A 27,355-nucleotide genomic window follows, 5' to 3' on the forward strand; every position below is an offset into this window, starting at 1 on the left:
TTGCGGTGAGCGGGAGTGCGTGCGTGCGCTAAGGGCAACTGCAGCTCCCCTAAATTTTCCCCCGCAAAAAACTCGAAAATCGAGGTTTCGCTCTCGACTGTTTCCTCCTCCAAAACGCAACCAATCATTATGAAATTTTGGAAACTGTAAGATGAAGAAATGATATATGCCGCTATGTTTTGATTTTTTGGATATTTGTTGTCATATTTGTATACTGCGCCTTTTTTTGCAGCCAATTCAATTGAGCCGTTTTTGCGATTTTCGAGGCGCTGTAAGTTTCTTCAAAATAACATTATCCAAAAAAGCAAAAATAAAGCGGCACAGATATTGACGATATTGATCAGTTCAGTTCAGTTCAGTTATTTATTCAGTAACACCATTAAGTGTGTATGAAACATAATTATACAATCAATCAATAATCAATATACACATTACTTAACATTAAAAAAAAAACCTAAAAATAAACTAAAAAAAAAAAGATGATCTTATTTCAAAAAATCATTGCTCTATGTTAAAAATCCAGGGAGGAAAGAGTCGAGAGGTTTTGTATGGAAAAGTCGCAACTAGGAATTCCTCTTAAGATGTGTGCGGCCTGGTTTAAATGATTACCTTTTCCGATGCCTATATAGGGACCGTGCGCGTTGCAGGGTCTGCCATCTTGTGGTCTGAATCGGAACCATAAACAGGCACATTTACACGTCAAGTGTTTTCTTGTGCATAGTAGGTTCTGCCATCTTGTGGGCTACATCGGAACAAAAAACATCACATTTACGCCTCTCGCCAAAAATCTGACGGCTCCTGTGCTGCCTCCTACAGTTCATGCACGTTCCCTGCGGTTGTTATGGCTCACAATTCTCACAAACAAAGTAAATACGTTTGTAAAGCGCAACTCCGGTGAATGTTACAATTAAGCGTTTCCTCTTACGCAAGAGCGTTCGAATTAACACGAGCCTCGGTCATAAATATGTGTACAAGTGTACACCTTACCACAATGAGTTAAGGTTACAACGTTTGTACGTTTTGATTAATTTGCTAGCATTGCTGTAATTAACACTGAAACCTCGGTATGTACGGTCAAGTCTGAAAATATCGATACGGACAACGTGCCAAAAATATGTATACACTAACTTAATAATATGGGCAATAAGGTTGTGTATACATATTTTCGGTACTTTCAGGGTTCCGTAGCCAAATGACAAAAAAAGGGAACCCTTATGGATGGTCATGTTCGTCTGTCTGTCTTGCGCGAGAGACACTTCCAAAGTGATAAAATGTGTAACTTCTCCCCCCCCCCCTGTAACTTCTAAAATAACAGAATGATAAAACATAGAAAATATATAATATATATTACCATGCAAACTTCCACCGAAAATTGGTTTGAACGAGATCTAGTAAGTAGTTTTTTTTTATACGTCATAAATGGTACGAAACCCTTCATGGGCGAGTCCGACTCGCACTTGGCCGCTTTTTGCCAAAAAATATGTATACACTACCTTAATATATGGACAATAAAGTCGTGTATACATATTTTTGGCACTTCGATCGTGTCGATGTTTTCAGACGTGACTGTACTATCTCGGACGATCGATATTCGATATGTCATTACAACAATGCTGTTAAATTTTTTTATGAAAAAAAAAAATAATTACGATAGTCTAGTCATACCCCGAAATTAACGCAGTTAAAAAAAACACCGTGTAGACATTTAATCCTCAAAGAAAACAAACCTAATCTACTCGTAGCCTTCAGTACAACCATCTAAAGTAACAAAACAACGAATAATGTATAAACCCTTGTGTGCCTGAATTTTTAAAGAAAATCGATCAGGTAATAATAGACGCATGGGGGAAATGCAATCGTTTTCGCACGGAATAGCTAAGGATTTACGTACAGGCGACGTCATAGATTTTTGAAGTGAAAACTTCTTTAGCGGCGCTTTGCATTTTTTGTGATGGGGGAAAAAATGTTAAACTGGTGACAGGTCACGTGACCGACAGATACGTCAGATTGAACATTCGTAAGACGAACGTGACCTGATATGGATGGAAGTTTATTTTTCTGAGTGATAAACTTTTTCATGTTAAATTGAAGTGTTGAATTTTTAATGTAATATAAATTGTCATGTTTGTGTACGATAGCGCAATAAACGAATATTGTATTTGACCACATAAATAATAGTACTTTTATACTGATAATTAAAGCAATTCGTGCTAACTTATTCCCTAACCATTCCAAAATATCAAAAATGCCCAACGTTAATATTCAAGTTTTCACTTCTGCCGGCAATCCCGGAATGAAACCCTTTGTTTTTTTTTTACATTTTACGTCTTATTACTCGTATAAGAGTGAAACACATTTTAGACAAAGGTCACTTCCGTGGATAATAGAATCAAAGTTAACGACCACTGACTTTTTTTTTTCAGCAGATACGTCAGCGAGCGATACTCCAAATCCCGTTAAAGAGATGTAATCATCTTTCGGTAGATGTCGCTTTACGCCACCCAAAAGGCGTGTATACATAAGGGAAGGAATGGCAAGATTTGCGAGGTCCTAGCAGGTTTCCGTCGCTCAATTGGTTAAGAGCAAACGCACGGATTGCGGAGGCTGCGGGAGCGTAACTGTTTCCATTTTTAGGGTTCCGTAGTCAACTAGGAACCCTTATAGTTTCGCCATGTCCGTCTGTCTGTCTGTCTGTCCGAGGCTTTGCTCCGTGGTCGTTAGTGCTAGAAAGCTGAAATTTGGCATGGATGTATAAATCAATAAAGCCGAGAAAGTCGTACAATAAAATCTAAAAATTTAATTTTTTTAGGGTATCTCCCCTACACGTAACACGTTTATTTTGCTTCAACCCTACTGTGTGGGATATCGTTGGAAAGGTCTCTCAAAACTAATAGGGGTCTTCAAAAAACATTTTTTGATAACGTGAATATATTCGGAGATAATCGCTCCGAAAGAAAAAAAAATGTATCCCCCCCCTCTAACTTTTGAATCGTAGGTCCAAAAAATATGAAAAAAATCCTGGAAGTAGAGCTTAAGAAAGACAATAAATTAATACTATAGCGAACATGATCAGTTTAGCTGTTTTTGAGTTATCGCAAAATGTTTCCCCTTCATAGTAAAAAGACGTACCTACCTACATCCACAGTTCATCCCTTGGTTAACAATCTACTATACTTTAAGCTTCAGTTTAGCTTATTGTGACGGAAGCGTAACTACGGAACCCTACTCTGAGCATGGCCCGACATGCCCTTGGCCGGTTTTTTATATTTTTATCGATATCGATAACAATTAAGTCGATATTTAATTAATCACTAGCACTCAACGAGGGGCGGGAGGGGGTTAGGGTCGGCAACGCGCAAGTAACTCCTCTGGAGTTGCAGGCGTACATAGGCTACGGATACTGCTCACCATCAGGCGGGCCGTATGCTTGTTTGCCACCGACGTAGTATTAAAAAAAAACACTAGCACTCATACGTTTTTGCCCCCCGAAATACCGGGCTATGACTATTACTCGTACACATTCTGGGGGCCTACCGCGAAACCCGAAAATCGCAAATTGCGGGGATCTTTCTCTTTTACTCTCATTAAGACGTTATTGGAGTGACAGAGAAAAATTCCCGCAATTGACGAACTTCGATTTTCGCGGTAATAGCCCTGGGCCTATATTTTTTATTTTATTTTATTTTATTTATTAAGGTCTACCAACAGTTATTACATCCAATACGTTTACATAACTCAAAAAAAGAAACATTCAGTGATGCATAACTAATTATAGGTAAACACAGCATGCAAAAGAAAAACAATTTCTTACTTAACATAAAGTGAAAGTTACAGGTTACTTAAATAACAAAAATAAATTAAACTTACTTATTAATTATTATACTATAGATTCATATTCAATAATTTTCGGAACCTGAGCAATGAGTCAGAATGAATATCGCAGCAGTGGCTAAGTTTATTGAAAGTCGTACAATAAAATCTAAAAATTTAATTTTTTTAGGGTATCTCCCCTACACGTAACACGTTTATTTTGCTTCAACCCTACTGTGTGGGATATCGTTGGAAAGGTCTCTCAAAATTAATAGGGGTCTTCAAAAAACATTTTTTGATAACGTGAATATATTCGGAGATAATCGCTCCGAAAGAAAAAAAAATGTATCCCCCCCTCTAACTTTTGAATCGTAGGTCCAAAAAATATGAAAAAAATCCTGGAAGTAGAGCTTAAGAAAGACAATAAATTAATACTATAGCGAACATGATCAGTTTAGCTGTTTTTGAGTTATCGCAAAATGTTTCCCCTTCATAGTAAAAAGACGTACCTACCTACATCCACAGTTCATCCCTTGGTTAACAATCTACTATACTTTAAGCTTCAGTTTAGCTTATTGTGACGGAAGCGTAACTACGGAACCCTACTCTGAGCATGGCCCGACATGCCCTTGGCCGGTTTTTTATATTTTTATCGATATCGATAACAATTAAGTCGATATTTAATTAATCACTAGCACTCAACGAGGGGCGGGAGGGGGTTAGGGTCGGCAACGCGCAAGTAACTCCTCTGGAGTTGCAGGCGTACATAGGCTACGGATACTGCTCACCATCAGGCGGGCCGTATGCTTGTTTGCCACCGACGTAGTATTAAAAAAAAACACTAGCACTCATACGTTTTTGCCCCCCGAAATACCGGGCTATGACTATTACTCGTACACATTCTGGGGCCTACCGCGAAACCCGAAAATCGCAAATTGCGGGGATCTTTCTCTTTTACTCTCATTAAGACGTTATTGGAGTGACAGAGAAAAAATCCCGCAATTGACGAACTTCGATTTTCGCGGTAATAGCCCTGGGCCTATATTTTTTATTTTATTTTATTTTATTTATTAAGGTCTACCAACAGTTATTACATCCAATACGTTTACATAACTCAAAAAAAGAAACATTCAGTGATGCATAACTAATTATAGGTAAACACAGCATGCAAAAGAAAAACAATTTCTTACTTAACATAAAGTGAAAGTTACAGGTTAAATAACAAAAATAAATTAAACTTACTTATTAATTATTATACTATAGATTCATATTCAATAATTTTCGGAACCTGAGCAATGAGTCAGAATGAATATCGCAGCAGTGGCTAAGTTTATTGTATAATCTACATAGTCGTGGAATGGGTGAGTTAGCGCCTAAGACGGTTTTCCTAAATACCGGAGACGAAAGGTCTATTGTGTTCCTAGGATATCTATATGGGACTCTAAATCTAATTTTGCGCAAAAGATGCCTATATTATTATGGGCCTATATTACAGAACCATTTTTAAAGTTTTGCGGATATTATACAAGTATAAATGTGTGTGTGCAGGTCAATGTCGTTGTAACACGCAAACCGAGCCCGCAGACAGTTAAGTCATCATTACAACTACATTCGTTACGATTAACAAAGACAAAAGTACATACGAGAACTAACGCTGGCAACCAAATAAGTAACAAAGGACAAATTCAAAACAAAAAAAAAGAAATAAGGGAACCTAATAGGATCACTTTGTCCGTTCGTCTGTCTGTCAAGACCCTTTATCTCGGGAACGCGTGGAGCTATCGAGTTGAAATTATAACCATATACTTAGGTGTACAGTCCCTTGAAGCTGTGAAAAAAATCAAACTTCTAAGATAACGTAAAAAAAACGTATATTTCGAAACTCTAAAGGAAATCAAACTATGAAATTAGGCAAGTAATAACTTACACTATAAGTAAACAGAACAATCTCAAAAATATAAATTAGTAAAAAATAAAATAATAAACAAGTTAATTTTGTACGGAACTCTCGGTGGGCGAGTCGGACTCGCAATTGTCCGATTTTTTAACTTTTATACCTACCCCAAATACCTAAATGGCAGTTCGATTACGTACCTCAACATTTTAGAACAATGTTTCGTCAAGTCCCTTTTCGTTTGGCTTCATTCAAAAATAATTGAAGCTATATTTGTTTTGTTTACGGTATTTTTATTACTTATATTAGCTGTTACTTTTCTAAATAAATAAATAAATATTATAGGACATTATTACACAAATTGACTAAGTCCCACAGTAAGCTCAATAAGGTTAGACAACGATATATATAATAATGTATAAATATTTATAAATACTTAAATACTCGTACATAGAAAACACCCATGACTCAGGAACAAATATCCATGCTCATGACACGAATAAATGCCCTTACCAGGATTTGAACCCGGGACCATCAGCTTCGTAGGCAGGGTAAATAAACTAATAGTTTAAAAAACACTACAAAAACACGCTTTTATAAATGCACATAAAAACCAAAAAATAGGTTTGTTATAGACTTGAAACCTGATCGTGTTCAAAGTCCATTACGTGACCTTTCTCACAAGTGAAACACGACTATGATACGATATTCCATCATGGAATGCCAGTGCCTATCTTCTGGCTTCATCATCAGACGTTGAAACCTAATCGTGGTCAAAGTTCATTACAAGACTTTTCTAACAAATCCAAACACAGCTATTTTTTTTTTTTTTTTTTTTTTATTCATTTTAATTAACACAGTATAACAGTTAAAACTAAAGCACTGTGAAATTACATATTGAACCTAGACAATCTAGACATGTATAATTGGAAAGAGTAAGTAAGTAAGTAAATATTCTTTATTGTGCACCATACATTTAAAAATAGACAGGAAATGAAAAAACACGTAAAAGTTAGGTAACAACAGGCGGTCTTATCGCTAAGAAGCGATCTCACAAGAGATAGAGAGAGAGAGATGTCAAGAGTTGACATGAAACATCAAAATACTAATTAGAATACAGGTGACACTTATAACACAGAGGAGGGACGAATATCCATCATCTCGCTGAACCTCAGACATTCATCACGCACTGACATCCATCTACTTGCAAACACATCACATTCAGGCGCTGATGCGAGGAGTGAATTCAAGCTGCGTAAAGCTCGAACAAAAGGAGCGTTCCTGCGCGACACAGTTCGGGAACCCGGCACAGATAAAAGACAGCGATTACGAGGCCGAAACTCAAATCTAGAAGGTGTTGGGACAAACAGACGCACTACTTGTGTTGTTAACTCGACACAGTCAGAGTCACCGCGTAAGATACGATGTTCCATCATGAAGTTCCAGTTCATAACGTCCGGCTCCATCATCGGTTCGACAGTACCATATTATTGTATCGTCATCAGAACTACATACAGCTGCCAATTTTCATGACGCTACGATAAATTAGTTACCTTAGATTCCATTACATAGTTAGTTACATACAGGTCGACCTAATAAAAGCGTGTTAATAAATAACTTCCAAATACGCGTGCAGCCGTCATTTGACTTATCGGAGCAGCCAAAGTGCTAAAAAAAACGAAACATTTGCTTTCTTCATATATTTGGGAACACCTCGGCCGTCCCGACATATTCGACTTTATAAAACTATATTTATTTACTTTCTTTATAAATTTAGGGTTGTTTCACAATGTCAATGTAAAGTCCTGTAGGGCTAAGATGGTCGGCTCTTTGTCATTTGTCACCATGCCTGTCACGTTCTACCAAGTAAGTGTAAAAGTGACGGGCATAGTGACAAGCGATAAAAATGGAACCATGCTGCCACTGCTGAATAAGCTACTTGCGACATATCTGACGAATAAAGTCATCGTTGGCGGTTGTAGGGTATAAGTTTACGACCAGTTTGGCCTAGTGGGTAGTGACCCTGCCTACAAAGCCGATGGTCCCGGGTTCAAATCCTGGTAAGGGCATTTATTCGTGTGATGAGCATGGATATTTGTTCCTGAGTCATGGGTGTTTTCTATGTATTTAAGTATTTATAAATATTTATATATTATATATATCGTTGTCTAAGTACCCTCAACACAAGCCTTGTTGAGCTTACTGTGGGACTTAGTCAATTTGTGTAATAATGTCCTATAATATAAAATAAAAAAAAGTTACTTTTACGATACGCCTCTATACTCAATTCTCTTTGATGGTATGTACGCGAGCCGCTTGACCTTAGCTCGAGCATTTATGTATGTACATAGGTATGTATGTACGTCATTAAACCCTCTTCCTTGTTCGACCAACAGCTGCGGATCGCGAGGAATGTTTATAGCTACAAGTATCTGTAAAGTACGGTCACGTCTAAAAATATTGATACGAGTAAAGTACCAAAAATATGTATACATTACATTAATATATGGGCAATAAGGTCCTGTACACCTATTTTTGGCATTTTGTTCGTATCGATATTATTAGATGCGACTGTACAGTAGACGACCGGTCTGGCCTAGTGGGTAGTGACTCTGCCTATGAAGCCGATGGTCCCAGGTTCGTATCCCGGTAACGGCATTTATTTGTGTGATGAAAAATTAACAACGTATTTCATATGAAGGAAAAAATCACATTCAAACTTAAGTCAATTCCGACATAAAAAAAAAATTTTTGTTTTTTTTTTTTACTTTTTGTATGTTTTTATACATAATAAGTACATGTTCTTGGAAAATTTATGGATTAATATGAATTGGTACATTTTTTTCGTATAAAATAGTCTATTCAAAGTGTTCCTTGTCACTTTGATATCTGTCAATAACGACGTCTAGACTAGTTCCCATAGTGGCGACATCGTCATCAAAATGGCGTTGTGCACACAATTAACATATTTTTTAAAGTCCATTCTAAAATCATAAATACGAAAGAAAATGGTACCATTCGATTCCTTACACTTCATTGAAAAATAAATTGTATGACAACTATACACATAAACGCAATATTTCAGGGTCAAAATGGCAATTTCCTTGATCTTCCATACATTTAGGACAGATTTATATAATGTGATGTCACATTATCATTTTGTTAGATGCGTTATAATCGTCGAGTGCAAGCGTCAGACTTTAACTCTCATTTCTGACCTTTGTGTTGCTTAAATGCCATGAGTCCCATATAGACATTTGATCCTCAGGAAAATCAAGATCGTTTGACATTATTTACGAAAAACTGTCAAGTAGCCATTTACCAAAATTCCTAGATTTCAAAACGGAATAGTTTTAAACTGCCTGAATCTCAGAACGCCTAACTTTTCTCATAATACCACATTCCCAAAATGCCTAAGCACCAGATTGACGTGGTGTCATACTAATAATACCTAAATGTCAGCTTACCTACATTAATGAATGCTATGCTATCCAATATTATCCGTCTTTAAATAGCTTCGGCAGATTGTTAAAATAAAATAAAAATTGTAAATACGACAAAGGTTATTAAATGCAATTTAGACACAATTAAACTTAATATATTTAAAAAATCGGCCAAGAGCATATCGGACATGCTCAGAGTAGAGTTCCGTAGTTACCCTTCCGTCACAATAAGCTAAACTGGAGCTTAAAGTATAGTAAATTGTTAACCAAGGGATGAAACGGTACCTTTCACCTGAGTTAAACAAATAGGCAAATTTGCATAATCAGTACCTAATTAAAATAGTCTTTTTACTATGGGAAAACTTTTTGCGATAACTCAAAAACAGCTAAACTGATCATGTCCGCTATAGTTTTCATTTAATGTCTTTCTTAAGCTCTACTTCCACGATTTTTTTCATATTTTTTGGACCTATGGTTCAAAAGTTAAGAGGGGGGGGACACATTTTTTTTTCTTTCGGAGCGATTATCTCCGAATATATTCACTTTATCAAAAAATGTTTCTTGAAAATCACTATTATTTTTGAAAGACCTTTCCAACGATACCCCACACTCTAGGGTAGAAGCGAAAAAAAAATTTCACCCCCACTTTACGTGTAGGGGAGGTACCCTAAAAAAAAAATTTTAGATTTTATTGTACGACTTTGTCGGCTTTATTGATTTATATATCCATGCCAAATTTCAGCTTTCTAGCACTAACGACCACGGAGCAAAGCCTCGGACAGACAGACAGACAGACAGACGGACATGGCGAAACTATAAGGGTTCCGTTTTATGCCAATTGGCTACGGAACCCTAAAAAAGAAGTCTATCGGATATTTGGTATTTGATGAAACATACTTTTTGACATTTAGGTGTTTTGACACTTGGACGATATGAATAAAAGTCATTATGACATTCGGCCATATTAAGAAGGAATGAATTTGATATTTAGGCATTTTGGGACTAAGTTGTTATGAAATTTAGGATATATAAATACAATGACATTATGATATTTAGACGCAATGAAACCAAATCATAAAATGATATAGAAATATCATCATGCAAGCAATATTAATGAGGTATTCCTTATCTGTATCAATGACACATAATTACTAATTAAAATTTCCTTTGTTCGCTGATGTAGTCGCCATCAGACATATCGGAGCGGCCGAGGTGCTCACAAATATCTGAACACGTCTCTATTGTCAAGGCCTTAAGAGTGACGTTCAGATATTTTTGAGAACCTTGTCCATTCCGATATATCTGATGGCGACTATAACTACCCACTAAGCCAGATCGGTCGTCTAAGGTTCTAAATTGCATATTTTCCAGCTGAACCTGCAGCGCCATCTAGCGGGCGAAAGATTGTCGTGTTTGTATGATTTGTCACTGTGGCTTGGCGTTCTAATGAGTGTATGACTTCTCTGGAGTTGCAGGCGTACATAGGCTACGGAGACTGCTTACCATCAGGCGGGCCGAATGCTTGTTTGCCACCGACGTAGTATAAATGACATGACAGACAATAAACGTATGGTCACCTGCATGAAGCAGTTTTAATACAAGTTTTTATTAAACGCAATGTTTGTATGTATGTATAGAGGCCCTAAGGTAAGTGTACACGCTCGAAGGGGCCTTAACATATTAATATAAATAATTGATTGTCTCCAAAATGGAGTTCATTAGAATACAGCTTTCTTTGAGAAAGTTACTTAATTTAAGCTGAGGAATGCACCCTTGAAATTAACCGACTAAAAAAATCACCGTGTATTATTTTTGTTAAGCTTTCACAAAATATTACAATGGGTGGTGATACTTTTAACGCGATGCTGACTCATCATAGTCATCATCTTCCATTTTCCTGGCGTTCACCAAAAACAGACTAGCTATTTGTTTATTTATTTATTAAGCTTTACACATATGTTTACAGTATTACACCTCGACCCATATGTGGTATCCATAAAATAGTAATTACACAAATCAATAAAAAATTAACAAATATCAAATGATATATCGTACTTAATTTTCGAAGAATCCGAAGTAATTGCTACAGTCACGACTGATAACATCGACACTATCGAAATGTCAAAAATATGTATACACGACCTTATGGCCCATATATTAGGGTAGTGTATATATATTTTTGGCACTTCGTCCGTATCGATATTTTCAGACGTGACCGTACGAGTTGGAGTTTGCACCCTCGACCTCCGGATTGAAAGTCGCTCGCTGATAATACACATTTTCGAAGCAAAATCCGATCTTCCGTAGAGTTCTAAATCCTAAAAGATCTAAGAATAGCCGCGAAGCGAAATTGTAACAAATTCCACCGAAACTCGGCTTTCCTAGTATTCCTATAATTAAATACTCCCGTCTCGAGAAGCTTGAAGCGAAAGTTTATTTGGGTCATGCATACACAGAAAAACAAATAAATAAATAAATATTATAGGACATTATTACACAAATTGACTAAGTCCCACAGTAAGCTCAATAAGGCTTGTGTTGAAGGTACTTAGACAACGATATATATAATATATAAATTTTTATAAATACTTAAATACATAGAAAACATCCATAACTCAGGAACAAATATTCATGCTCATCACACGAATAAATGCCCTTACCAAGATTTGAACCCGGGACCATCAGCTTCGTAGGCAGGGTCACTACCTACTAGGCCAGACCGGTCGTTCAAATTCAAATAAAATAACTTTTTGGTTTTCATATATGTGCGTGGGATCAAATTTTGGAAGGCCTGCATGTATACCTACAGAGTGTTTTTTTTTATCGGTTAATTTCAAGGGTGCATTCCTGCTCGGTTTAAATTAAGTTATTTTCTCAAAGACACCAGTGTTCTGATTACCTTATTATTACCTTATTTAATAAGGCCCCTACGAGCGTGTACATTTGCCTTAGGGCCCATTGGGCATTTAATCAATTTCAAAGTTACTTGCCAAACTGCTTATGCGGTTTGTTGGTTTCAAATTCGTATGAGTGAGTCTTACTTTTAAAATACTGGCGTTTATTTTTAATATGGGCATAATGGTTTTTTATATCATCTACTCAATTTATACGCAAAGAGGTATTATAAACATTGACATATATCTTAGGACGGGCCTTACGGACAATAAGAATGGGGCCAGTACAGCGGTGTCACGCACACGAATTCAAGCCAATCGTGCAGTCCAACGCCACAACGCGATTGGTTGATGAGTTCAACTGGGCGTTAGACTGCACGATTTGCTCTAATTCGTGAGTGAAGCATCTTAACTAGCACGGGCCTTAGGGCACTAAGAATGAGTGCCCTAAGGCCCGTCCGATATATGTCAATGGGTATAATTGAGTTTTACTATAAAATATATACTTAGAATTATTTTTTTTGGTAGAAATTTATAAATTTTTAATTCTATTAATTTAATAGCCGTTTAAAATATTTTTACACAATTTTCAATCATGGATGAATACCGGATGGGTATGTGCCTTCGATACCGAACCTGTCAAAAAATGTCACCGTATTTAAGAATTATTTCGCTTACAATTAATTGTTTTCTTCGCAAGTGTGACGAAAAACGCGTGTAACTCCGGGGATATAGTACATTGTGCAATGAGGAGAGTAAGTGAAATTTAGGATACGAGGATACCGACAGCCGCAGGCTGGAGGGAATTAAAGACCCGGGTTTGCAATATTCTTACCCCCGGAGTTACACAAAAAACTAAAATTTAAACGAAATAATTCTTAAATACGGTGACATATAAAACATTCGTCCGCCATTTTGTAATTTCTTGACAGGTTAGCATCGAGGGCACAGACCTATCCGGCATTCAGCCACGATTAATAATTATGTAAAAATATTTTAAACGGCTGTTAAATTAATCAATATATTTAATTTTAAACATAATCAAAAATATTATAGAATATTATAGATCGAGATCACTCAAAGGCAGACCCGTCAAAAAACTATGTCTCGTATGCATAAACCAGTTTCTAATAAGGCCATGTACGAAAGAAACGTATACAACATGTGCATAAAGATTTTTAACCATTTACCAGAGCATTTAAAGCTGTTACAAGATAATGAGTTTAGTCGTAAATTAACAAACTGGCTGCTTGACAAATGTTTTTATAGCATTAAAAAATATTTAGAATTTAATGAGTAACGACAAATTCCGTAGTATGTATCAATAATATTGACATAATAATTGTTTTCAACTATGCAAATTTTTCTAATTATTTTCAAATTCATATATATATATATATATATATTATTTATATATATTTTCCCTTGATTTTTAATGATTATTTTTATAATTCTATGGCGACTGACTGACTTTTTTCCTAATTTTTCTAATTCTCTAACTATTTATGCTAATGTCTTAATTTCAATTTTGTTATTTTTCAATGCTTAGATTTGACACATTATATTTGCACGCTTGCTTGCAAGCAAAATACACATTGTACCTGAATAGTCCTAACACCTTATGTTACTGTATTTTTGCAAATAAATAAATGATTGATTGATTGATTGATTGATTGATTAAATTATAAACGTCAGTATTTTCATAGTAAAACTCATTTATGCTACTTGGTTTGTATGAAAAAAGTGATTAATTAAAAAAAAATCTATAACTCCCTAGGGAGTAAGCTAAACTATAACTCCCGCGGGAACAAAATAGACCTTTATCCTTCAGTACACCTGCATGAAATAAGAACTTTTTCGAGCAAGTGTGATGAAAAGAATATTACTTTCTCGTTCGGGTTTTTAATTCCCTCCATTCTGCGGTTGTCGGGAATTACCACCCTCGTTTCGAGATCTTGCACAATATACTTCATATTACACTCGTATCTACGAAGTTGTATTCACAAATTTAATGTATTTACTAAATTGATGACTTCACAATTTATCAAGAATCAGATCGTTACAAACACTAGTTAATTAAATTAGGCTGTCTACAGATTAGGTACGAGTATTTTTCGTTATCAACCGTTATCAATTTATCAGAGATAACACGGCAGAATGTATGAATCTTACTGTTCATGTTGCTGTAGGTACGGACCCGGGTACGTCCTTAAACTACGTCCAAATGAGAGGTATGGGCATTGTGAATGTCATCTCGCTTTGTGTGGTAGGGCACAGCGCAGCGGATGTCATTCCAGATCTAGAGCAGAGCCCAACTGGGGAAGTACCTCCACCTTACAGAAAACCGCAGCTAAATAACACTAGACCCTACTCAAAGTGTTGTGTTCCTGCCGGTGAGTAGGGTTGCCAGAGCTGGCGGGGGATGTTAGGGTCGGCAACGCGCATTAACTTCTGGAGACTACGCTAGGCTACGGAGACTGCTTACCATCAGGCGGGCCGTATGTTTGTTTGCCACCGACGGAGTATTAAAAAAAACACAGACTTTAATTGTTTTCAAAACGGCATGAAATGTCCAATGTAAAGTAAACCCTTATTGGCTCGATAATGAACGACCATGCAATCAAATAATCTCATTTTAAAACGATATTCTGGTATAAAATAGAATTAGACATATACAGGCTGTTTTTTTAGTCACCTGCAATAATTTACGGGGTGAATATATAGGTCATACTGAGCAACTTTTAGTATAGGACCAACCCGGAAATCGCGAAAAAAATATTTACTTTCCCATAGAAAATGTCAAGGTCAGACAGCCAAAATGTATGAATAAGCCAATTTTTTTTCGCAATTTCCGGGTTGGTCCCATAGTAAGTTGCTCAGTATGACTTTTATATACACCCCGTAAATTATTGCAGGTGACTAAATAAATACCCTGTATCTATGTCTGGTATACACGGTTTTTTTTTCTGTTAATTTCAAGGGTGCATCCCTGAGCTTAAATTAAGTAACTTTCTCAAATACACCGGTATTCTAATTAATAATAATAATAAGGTGTACCCCTTATATTTCATTAAAGCGTCAAAAGAGACTCTACGTGTTGGCTTCGGCTCCGCGCACGCCTCTCAAAGGTCCGGAACACCATTATCCCGTGATGGGAAAGACATAATAATAATATTATAGGCCATTAGTACACAAATTGACTAAGTCCCACAGTACAAATAAGGCACATGAAAATTTGCTTCGCAAAAAAATGCGACTTTAAAATTTGCTGCAACTAAATAATACGTTCGCTATATTCATCTAACAAATCAGCTCAATAAGGCTTGTGTTGAGGGTACTTAGACAACGTATTATATAAATATTTATAAATACTTAAATACATAGAAACACTCATGACTCAGGAACAAATATCCATGCTCATCACACGAATAAATGCCCTTACCAGGACCATCGGCTTCGCAGGCAGGGTCACTACCCACTAGGCCAGACCGGTCGTCAATTAACCCCATTTGTTTGAGTAACAGGTTTGTGTATTATTATTCTGCTCGACGAAGTAGGAAAGCGGCAAACAAGACGCGGGCCGAAAGTTGACGCTTTCCGGCCGGACGGCAGAAAAACGATATAATTATTATGAGTTGCACTATGAACATAAATAAAAATTAATTGTTAATATAGATTACTATTATTAAGCCTTCATTGTTTCCTTAGTTATCAATATCAATGAATCATTATAAAATGATTACCTACTCTAACGCAATAATAATGAGATTCGAAAGTACTTGATAATTAACAATGCGTATAATTATCTATGACGTTTTGATAACATAAAACCTTATGAAACCAAGTCACACACGTATGTCTGTCTGTATGATCGTGATAAACTCAAAAACGACTGAACGGATTTTAATGCGGTTTTCACCTAACAATAGAGCAATTTTTTAGGAAGTTTTAGATTTTAGATGTATAATATAATGTCGCTAGTATACTCGTAATATTTTAATTTTCATCACACTTGCTCGAAACAGTGCCCCTAGTGTAAATTTAGTCGACAGCGAAACGTGACGTACGCGTTTGCGTTAACTCTCATTTTGTATGGGTTTTTGAACAGCGCGCCAAGCGGGACGTTTTGGAAAGTCAAAAATCTCATACAAAATGACACTTAACGCAAACGCGTACGTTACGTTTCGCTGTCGAAAATATTTACACTAGGGGTACAGATCTTCTTTTATGCAGGTGAAAGGGAGTAATAACTTTTACAGTACATATGGTGCTACTTTATAGCACTAGTGCGAAAATTAGCATATTACGTTACTGTGTCGAACATTTAAAGGGCCATATGTACTGTAAAACGTTGTACGATACATGTGCGAATAGGTAATTCGCAACTCCTGTCGATTTAAAACACTCCCTTCGGTCGTGTTTTAATTTACCGCCACTCGTTTCGAATTTCCTATTTTTCGCACTTGTATCGTAATGTACTATTTTGAATTGTGTCACTAATTCGTATCAACAAAGTAGGTATAAGTGAGTTTTACTATTAAAACACTGACATAATTAATTTATTTTTATTGTTTATGTAAAAAACATATTTAGTTTGATTAATTTATATAATAGCCGTTTTAAATATTTTTGGGAGAATCAACTTTTTAGCGTCACTCGTTGCCATGGTTACGATTAGTTGTCCAGGGGACAAAAGTTCATTGAAATACTGATTTTATGGTACTTGAATGTATTAAACTTGCGTTTTTGTGGTCGTCATAACCAATGTCCATAATGGGCCCCCTACTAAGCATGTTAATAGAACGGCATACAACGTCTCAAACAAACTGTGCCACTGTTGTCCCTTGGACAACGGGTCAGGATAACAAAACAAAAAAAGTTGATTCACCCTTTTACACAATTTTGGTCTGTGCCTTCGATAACTAACCTGTCAAAGAATGACAACATGGCGGACGAGTGTTTGAAATGTGACCGTATTTAACTTCGAGCAACACCGGGAAGGGAGACGGCATTCATACTATTTCCCCTCTGCCGAAGCATAGGCACGACTGTGCCTATGGCGGTGCATGTTGTGACTCGTCCGTACACAAAACACACACAAAGAGAGATCGAAAAGAGATCGAGGTGTGCAAGATTTGTCTTTGACGTGTGTCATTTTCTATGTATTTGTGTCGTCATTACAGATTGGATTTTGTATGTAGTGAGTAAGAAGTGCGTGTGTGTGCACGTTTCCCCCCGGAAAAAATGGCAGAAAGATTTGTACGGTAAGATATCGCTTAAGCTCCTCCCTTACGACGTGTCGGAAGCCGGTGTTGCTCGAAGGTATTTAAGAATGATTTCGCTTAAAATTTACTTTTTTCTTCGCAAGTGTGATGAAAAACATTGTGTGTAACTCCATGGGTAAGAAAATTGTAAACTCGAGTCTTTAATGCACTAAAGCCTACGGCTGTCCTGCATCTAAAGACCTCGCAAAATTTCACTTGCCCCCATGATATTACGTTTCTGGACCAACTAATTGATTTATATATCCATTTTGGGCGTCCACTCAGTAAAATGAAGTCTTTACACAAAAAAATATACGAAAGTACAAGGTCATAAGTTTCGGTGCTACCGAAAGGTTCGGCAGTTTTTGCGCCGAAACCGAACCTTCGGCCGAAACCGAAACTTCGGCCGGACACTAATTCTAATCGCGGTTCGATAATAAAGCGATGTTGCCAGCTACACATAAACAAATAATAACTTCAAATTGTTCCTCAAGTATGTTTATTTAGCCCCTATTAGTGATAAGGGACCACTAGACCAATTTATTATTTGCCAAGGACCAACAACTGGCCCCTGTTTCGCCGATGTGACAATTGTCAGCTGACAATGACAATTCATCGTACATTGCAGATCCAATAAGTAAATTGTATTGATGCTACGTGCATTCATCATCACCATCTATTAATGCGCTAGTTTGTTTAGCACTCGTGCCTTGTATAAGTATTTGTGTACTTTCACTTGGTTAAATAATTTTGAAAAATATTTGTACACATATTTATCAGTTTTCAGTTGCTTACATATTATTGTGATACTTGCTCAGATTCATATGACAGGTGATATGTGTACATTTTTTTGATTGGTTAATCTGTTCAGATGCATATGTACCTTTCTATGCTCATTTATTTTTGAAGCCTTTGATTTGCTCATATATTTATGAACTCGACTGTACATAGGTAATTGAAGTGATCTAATCAGTTAGACATACACATATTCTTACGTCGCATAAAATTAAACAAACAAATATAAAACACGTGGGTGTTCCAATTATTCATCAGTTTCGCGACGGCATGACGAATGGCCATTAATAACACAAAATTATACATCCCATGTGACAGCAACGCTTTCCACCGAATTAGATTAAAGTAATATCGTCATAGTTTGACCTTGAGGATACAAGTATCCACATTTCGAATATCTACCTACTTACATACATACATATAATCACGCCTATTTCCCGGAGGGGTAGGCAGAGACCACGGATTTCCACTTGCTACGATCCTGACATACCTCTTAAGCCTCCTTCACCTTCATGACACTCCTCATACACGCTCGTCGCATATTTACAATCTAACCTCAGTCATGCAATAAAACAAGTAGAAAAATGGTTCACCTCTAATGGAGTGTCACTTCATCTTGAAAAAACCAATATTATGCATTTTCAGCTAAAGAATTCAATAAAAAAGAAACTAAATACAAGGTGCCCGTGAGCATTGAGAGACATTTTAACTAAGCATTCCTGGTAATATTTAGAAACTAAAATGTCATATAATATTTTCTGGATTAGGCCTAGTTTCAGAGATAATTAAATGTTTTTCGAAATCATTATTTCGCCATGAGTCGGTACAAAACACATTTTTGACTGCGGTATTGCCACTTTGAGGTCTAGTCTGGATATACCTATTGATTGACATAGAAAAATTAAAAAAATGTATTCGAGAGGCTACCCCCAAATAAAAAAAAACTTTTTAGTTAATTTTAGGTTATGTGTTTATCAATAAAAATTACGTTTTATGTACAGGAGTGTTCAAAAAAAGGAAAAAAAAAACATTTTCGAATTTCACAAAAAGTCATAGGTATTACATTTTTTGTTTCTGTTGCCATCAGGAATGCACCGTTAAAAACTCTCGCAATGCTCACGGGCACCTTGTATAATACTAAATGACACCGTAATACTAGAAGTTGATACTGCTAAGTACTTAGGATTCATAATCGACACTGGGCTGACGTGGGCGTCTCATACTTCAATGACCTGTGACAGGCTGGCCTCAGCATGTTACGCGCTGTCCCGGTTGGCAGGCAGTCTATCAATCGAGAACCTAAAGATTGCTTACTATGGTTATTTTCACTCGATTTTAGTTCAGGGAGTGGAGCTGTGGGCCACCGTTGCTGGTAGGAACAGAGTGTTCAAAATGCAAAAACGCGCCATTCGTGTCATTGATGGAAAGCCGACGGACCATCCGGCACAACAATTATTTAAGAAGTATAAAATCCTTACCCTACCTTGTGTATATGGTACCTGGTACCTGTGCGCGTGTATGTACGTTAGGCAAAACATTCAGTACCCCTAGTGTAACTTTGATCGACATCATAACGTGACGAACGCGTTTGCGTTAAGTCTCATTTTGTATAGGATTTTGAGGTTCCAAAACGTCCCGCTTGGCGCGCTCTTCCTAAATCCAATACAAAATGAGACTAAACGCAAACGCGTACGTCAAGTTTCAAAATCGAATTTAGTTACACTAGGGGTACTGAACTATAAACGTTCTAATAGTGAGCGACGTCCCCGGCTACTTGCCCCGAGCCGCCGACTGGCCAAGTCACGACGGTCACTCAGCATTATGGGACCAACTATTTACAATTCGTTACCCTCAGATATACTCGACTTAAATAGTGATCAGTACCCCTAGTGTAAATTTGATCGACATCATAACGTGACGAACGCGTTTGCGTTAAGTCTCATTTTGTATAGGATTTTGAGCTTCCAAAACGTCCCGCTTGGCGCGCTCTTTCTAAATCCAATACAAAATGAGACTAAACGCAAACGCGTACGTCACGTTTCGAAATCGAATTTATTTACACTAGGGGTACTGGTATTTAAAAAAAAAAACTTAAACTGCTGCTTATAGAAAAAGCATTCTACAGCATCGATGAATTTATAAATATTCGATGAGGTCGTTATATATACTGTTTTGTTTAAAAAATGTTATGAAATAAATTAAATTGTTCAATGAACATATATTCAATTATATACTATACATATGTTTTGAATGTAAAATGTGACTAGTAAAATTAGCTTTTACCAATAAAGATCAGTATTCTGTGTCTGATTCGGTTTGGGGTGCTCTTGATCAGAGAAAGTCCGCCGAGGTCTACCCCTTCCAGCTCCCTCTTCTACTTCTCCCTTATACACTCTCTTTGTTAACCTTCTTACACTCATTCTTTCCACGTGTCCAAACCATCTCAACGTACCTTTCTCAATTTTTATCACTACATCTTCTTTCAGTCCACACTTTTCACTTATGACACTTCCTAATTCTATCTTGTAATTTTACACCACACACACTTCTCAACGCTCTCATATTACCTACCTAACCTACTTACTAAATACGAACTACTTACTACTTAAGTTGTCAAAAAGAAGTACCCCTCAGGGCGGCACGTATTGCAACCCTCATAGTACAGAACATTACGGCCCAAAAAATTCGGAATTTCCTGGATTCAACGGGCATTAGTAATGTACTTTAAAGGGCTGTCACAATAGATCACTGCCTGGTCGACGTGGCACTCAAAGGCCCACAAACTCCAATAACAATAATACTTATTATATCAATAATCAAGGGTTAGATGCAGAAGGCGGTAATCTTGGACACGGCGCGGATAATCCGGCGGTTCCTCTCTCTGCAGCCCTGACCACCGGCAGCTTGGGACCTGCCCCGCTGCTGGTGGCACCCTAGGTTAGGTTTTTTATAAAGAGTTTATATGTATTTTGTATTGTTGTGGAAGTGTTTTTATATTTTACTTTTATATTAATATAATAAATAACCTAAGATTTTAAACGAATAAAGGATAATACTTAAGCTTTATATGTATTTATATTTTTTATTCTATTTTTTTGATTTGAGAATAATTAATCTGTAGTTTTATTTAGTTCGTAGTTTATCTTAGTAGGTATACGTAGTTTAGTTTTTAATTAGTAGAATGATCATTATTGAGGTAGTATCTTAACTTAAGCTTTATAATTTAACTAGCGATGTATCGATACCGAATTACCGATACCGATATAACGGCCGATATAACCGGCGGGTAGATATATCTACATCGCCGTTTTAAATACATCCGATATCAGTTTAAAAAGCGCATGTACAAAACGATTTGCGCAACAGATTATCTGCTATTAATATGGATAAACTTTGTTTCCTTAACAAAAATCTACCTAAATTGAACTTTAATTTCTATTCTGATTTACTTTAGCTTTAATTGCTTGATAATTAGTAATCATTAAGCAATCATATCATAATTAGGCTAGTTTAATTACATTTCTATGTCAGTTTGTAGGCAAAATGTGGAGATATGTAGTATACAGGGATTGTTACCGGTATAACTATATATGAAATCACGTATCATTCGAAATATTTCTTTGTTATTCTATAATGGTATTTAGGTAAGGACAACCAATTACCAGATTAGAGATTACCTTTAAGTGAAATGCAAAAATTAACTAAACAACCGAGATTGAATACCGGTTAATTTGTATGCCGTATATTTGTATACCGGTATCCGATCCTGGTTACATATTGTAAATATTAGCATCAAAAAGCGAAAATAAAAACGTGCTCTTTACTTTTATAGCAGCTAGAGTAGTTTTCCTCTTTGTAAACCCACTATTGAGAAATAAATAATCAATCGATAAATGACATGAAATATGTGAACAAAACGCAAGTTTTAAATGGAATATATATATTTTTTGTAGAAGTTTATGGCGCAGTGTACAGTCGACATCATATACATAGGAGCGGACGAGGTGCTCAAAAATATATGAACACGCACTCTAACCCCTTGATAATAGAGGCGTGTTCACATAATTGTGAGCACCTTGGCCGCTCGGATATATCTGATGGCCACTGTACAAGTCACAGTCACTAGTGTCCCTAGGACACCCAAAACCTTAGGATTAGAGTTCCTCACCGGGCGTTGACAGGAGTAATGGCGCGCGTTGGAGCCAAGTCCCGTAGTAATTCTAATCCTAAAGTTCTAGGTATCATATTATTAAATGGAGGTTCTAACTGTAAATATTACAAATTAAAATGCATTCACGTCGCCAACGTGATGCAACAAATATATTTAATTTGTGACTGTCGGCGCCATTTTTGGCGACACAGCGCTTCGTCATTGTCCCATACGGGGGCGACTTAAAAAGATGATTGTACCCCTTAATTCGTGCGTACTAATCATGGCTGAGTCACTGGGACGACTGTTTGGGCTATTTATACGACGGTGGCAAACAAGCATACGGTCCGTCGCAGGCGGATACCGTACCGTAGCCTATGAACGCGTGAAACTCCAGGGGGCGTAGCCAAGATGAAAATCGTACGTCCACGAACGAAAATGTATTGGGATGATATGGTAAACACCCTTATAATGGGATTGGCACCAGTAATGGGATGGTATACCATCAGTGGTTAGAGACCTAGTGACCCTGCCTACGAAGCCGATGGTCCCGGGTTGAAATCCTGGTAAGGGCATTTATTCGTGTGATGAGTATGTATAAATATATTTGGATACTCGTATAATTGTAATCAAACTTCACAGGTAAGTTCGTTTGATTATTAATTATTTATATATATCGTTGTCTACTTAAGTAACCTCAACACACGCTTATTTATTTAATTTATTTATTATTATTTTTAATGTATACATGTATGTCATCAAGTTCGCATGGATCGCACGGATTTATCTTCTCAAATAACTTCGAGTTATGAATGGCCATCAACAAAACTAGTGGCATAACCGACCTTATTAACAATGTGTAAAGACTAAAATTGAACAACTAATTTATTAACTGAATGACCATAAAGTAGTTGGCTGCATTCCAATTACCTGCACATATCGCTGTTATACATAAATATATTTATTTAAGATTTCCGTTATGTATGTAAGTAAATCTAAAGGTTATATAAACAAGACATTGTGTTGTGTGTAAACTGTATTCAGAAAATGTATTATCGCTCCTTTAGTTATTTAGTTAAGTTTAGTCAATAGTTTATATGGTTATAATTATCCTAAGATATTTATGCTTAAAAATAATCTCATGATTACCTCAAGTTACCAAAAGAAGACCGGTGTCTCCCAACACAAGCATTTATTTTGTTTACAGGGAGACTCCATCCCTTTGATCATAATTTACGTGTTTTTGTTGAATAAAGAATTTTGTATTTTTTGTATTTTTTTGTAAACACTTTAAAAAACTGCATACAATAAATTGCATGTTCTGTCAGAAGAACTTAAATAAGGTTCACCATCATGTATATGTACATAATTATATGTATTAGTCTATCTTTTATACATTATATAAGTAGTAGTATTTAACTATTTATATATTTTTGATATTATTTGACTTCACGTTTAATTTTTTCCTTATTATTTGTTATTATTTTTTCCTGCACCAACATACACAAATGTCTCTGTTTGACCCAATGGTTGACTGGTAGAGAATGCCTTTTGGCATTAAGTTCGCCATTTGTACATTTTTCTTTATGTGTGCAATAAAGTTTAAATAAATAAATAAATTGTATAATTCAACAACTAGCCATGCTAAGCAATTTAGATATTTCTAAACAACCTACAAAGAAGAGGAGTTTCTCTATTCGTCGGAATCGTTTTAAGTTTCCGTATCCAAAGGGTACCTTACGTACGGGCATGGGACCCTATTACTAGGACTCCGCTATCCATCCGTCTGTCACCAGGCTGTATCTCATCAACCGTGACAGCTAGACAGTTGAAATTTTCACAGATGATGTATTTCTGTTGCCGCTATAACAACAGTATGCATATAGCAGTACCTTGCATATAGCTTGGAACCGTTCACCGGATAGTGTTGTAACTGCTCCCTCGGTCAATGTTTTTAAAAACAGATTGGACAAGTGGCTTCTAAACAATAAGTTAGACTGATGTTAATTAGTGATGTGATACGACTTTACAAACTTTGAACTGTATAATACAGGACACTGTGTGACATAGGCTCATCAGCTAAATAGCTGCTCGCCTATAATTATAATAATAAATACTAATTTATGTTTGTTAACGATTGGTTAATAGTAATAGTATGCATTTTAACAGTCTTTCTTCCTAGACGGTAGTGATCCAGCCAGCGAAACAAATCCCAGGTTAAAATCCGGGCAAAGGCATCTAATTATGTGTTCCTCACAAATAATTGTTCCTGAGCTATGGAACATCCAGTAGTTACCACAAAACCAAATTGGTGGTAAGTAATGGGATTTTTTTCCCAGTTAGTAGAGTTACCAGTGGAAAAAGGTGGAAAAAAAATCCCAGTAGTTACCACTGGTAACAACTTGATGGTAACTAGTGGGAATAACCCGAATGCAGTCACTGTGGTCGAAAACGGCTAGATGATGGTGATAATGATGATTGGCATTGAGCCCCTATAGAGAAGGAGGCTTGCTATAAATACTATATTTTAGAATGTTGATCTAACAACCAAATTTCATGCACCTAGTTTTATAGGTGATACTCCACACTTTGGTGATAATTGTGGGTTCATTTTGTATTGGCACTGAAAGTGTTAACAGTGTTAACAGACTACTAAGAACATGATCAAAATGTTGGGACACTTCAAACAAATTGTACTTTTTGACGACCGGTTTGGCCTAGTGGATAGTGACCCTGCATACAAAGCTAATGGTCCCGGGTTCAAATCCTGGTAAGGGCATTTATTCGTGTGATGAGCATGGATATTTGTTCCTGAGTCATGGGTGTTTTCTATGTATTTAAGAATTTATAAATATTTATATATTATATATATCGTTGTCTAAGTGCCCTCAACACAAGCCTTATTGAGCTTACTGTGGGACTTAGTCAATTTGTGTAATAATGTCCTATAATATTTATTTATTTATACTACCCAACCTGACCTGGCCCAACTGCTTACCTATCAGGTGGGCGGTATGCTTGTTTGACGTAGTATAATATATATATGAACAAGAACTCTCTAATGTTTATTTTTTTTGCACCTATAACAATCTTAGACATTCTTTTGTATGAGCATTTTCACAATTTGATATTGAATGTCAAATAAAACCACAAAGAAGGAAAAAGTAAAAAGGCACTTTTTTTTTCTACATTTAATATGACCAGCCTGCAGCCTGGCCTAGAGTAGTGACCCTGCCTATGAAGCCGTCCTGGGTTTGGGTCCGGGATTTATTAGTGTGATGAACACAGATATTTGTTGCTGAGTCATAGGTATTTTCAATGTATATAAGTATTTATATATATTGTAGTCTGAGATCCCACAACATAGGCCTTTATAAACTTACTATGGGGCTTAATTAATATGTGTAAATGTCCAATATCAAAAAAATATTGTTTGTTACTTAAAAGTGCAAAAACAGGACCTGAAACCATAGGTCTTTTATTAGCAGCTGTTTTCCTCCAAAGGTCATCCACTATTTGATATTGGATCAAACAAAGTGAAAAAGCTTTAAAACCGGGAATAATGTGTGTGAAGGTTGTCTGGAAGAGATGGCTCTTTAGCAATAAGACCGCCTGTTGTCTGCCTCTATCACTAATCATTTGTTTTTCTTTAAGCTGTATCTTTTACCGAGGTGTACCAATAGAAAGTATTCTATCTATTTTTCTAATGTATGTACAAGTGTACCTCGCTACACTGTTATGTTAACTGTGCAGTAATTATGTAAGATCAGTTAAAATTGAGAACTTCCTCAACAAGCCAATGTTACAGCATAGGTTTCTAACAACACAGTACTCATATATAATAACCTATTAAATCAATTTATTTACTAATAATAGATCTTTTGATGAGCATATTTAAGGAAAAATAAAATAATTGACTTAGAAGGAAAGTTTAAAAAAATCTTAAGGTGAAAGTATTATCTATCTGCTTGGCTAAACACTCTAAAGGCTAGGCTAGACCTAGGTTTCACTGCAATTCGTTGTCACACATTTTATAAATTATGTAGTTTCTATTGTTTCTAACTTTTATTTGATAACTAGTATTAAAGAACAGTTTAAAAAATAAACTTCCTTCTGTATGGTATATGATAATATGTAAGATAACCACAATGGGAAAACAATGCCTTATAAAAAGTAAAAAATAAAGTTAAAAAAAGTTTTTTCTTTTTAATTTTTAAACTTAGGGTAACCTGTAAGTTATTGTTAAAAACAAGTTCCAAGTTTAAAGTCTTCTCAAGTTGATAGTGTATTTACGTAAGAATTCAATGTAATCATTCTAGAGAAAATTTATAATAGTAAATAGGGAACGTTTCCCTTTTAAAGCTAGTGCAGCAGCTAATTAATCGAATGTACAGACCTAGTAGGTCAAATGAACCACTCCTAATTTCACTTCAAAGTACGCGACAAACGCCATGCATTTGAATTAAACTACACTTTATTTAAACTATATTCGTATTCAGCACAACCAAAATGCGAGGCCAAAGTGTTACACATACACCGAGAGGTGAACGCACGAAGTGTAAATTTAGAAAAATACACCTACTTAAAAACCTACAGTTAACTCAATTCTTCACTAACAGTTCACTTCTTCAGTTTCAAAAATTAAAGGCCGCACAAAATCGTAACTACCGCGCAACTAGAGCCAGTAAATAAACAAAGAAAAATACACAATTAAAAACATAATTAAAAAAATTACCTATAAATTAGGAACTCTGTATGAATCCTATGCGGGCGTTGACACAACACAATTAAGTTTATAAACTATTATTTTTTTAACAGTCTTCATTGATATTGGTGCACTTCGTAATGTTTTAACACTGATTAAAATATCACTCACCTGTAATTCACTAGAAATTAAAAACACTCCCCTTCCGTGACTTTGATTTCGTTTCGTCTTTATCGCACCACAGACGCGGTATATTATGCTCACTGATGTAACTTTCACGCGACGTCGTTCATAATCTGTGGTTCGTACTGCTAGCGTTTTTATGAGATTGGCGGCATGGTTCATCGTTTTTATTCTTCTCACATTGTATTCAAAAAAGAAATAAAACTATATGAAAAAA

General features: G+C 36.1%; 1 protein-coding gene across 1 annotated transcript in view; it reads right to left on the reverse strand.

Annotated features, from left to right (window-relative positions):
• Positions 1–27,198, reverse strand: part of LOC133526308 (F-actin-monooxygenase MICAL3-like) — a 65,374-nt gene extending 38,176 nt beyond the window's left edge. Inside the window, exon 1 of the mRNA XM_061862865.1 lies at positions 26,986–27,198. The gene's annotated coding sequence lies outside the window, so the exon portion shown is untranslated. The remainder of the gene's footprint in view (positions 1–26,985) is intronic.
• Between the last annotated feature and the right edge of the window lie 157 nt (positions 27,199–27,355).

The sequence above is a fragment of the Cydia pomonella genome, chromosome 1 (assembly GCF_033807575.1).
Source record: "Cydia pomonella isolate Wapato2018A chromosome 1, ilCydPomo1, whole genome shotgun sequence".
Classification (NCBI taxonomy): Eukaryota; Metazoa; Arthropoda; class Insecta; order Lepidoptera; family Tortricidae; genus Cydia; species Cydia pomonella.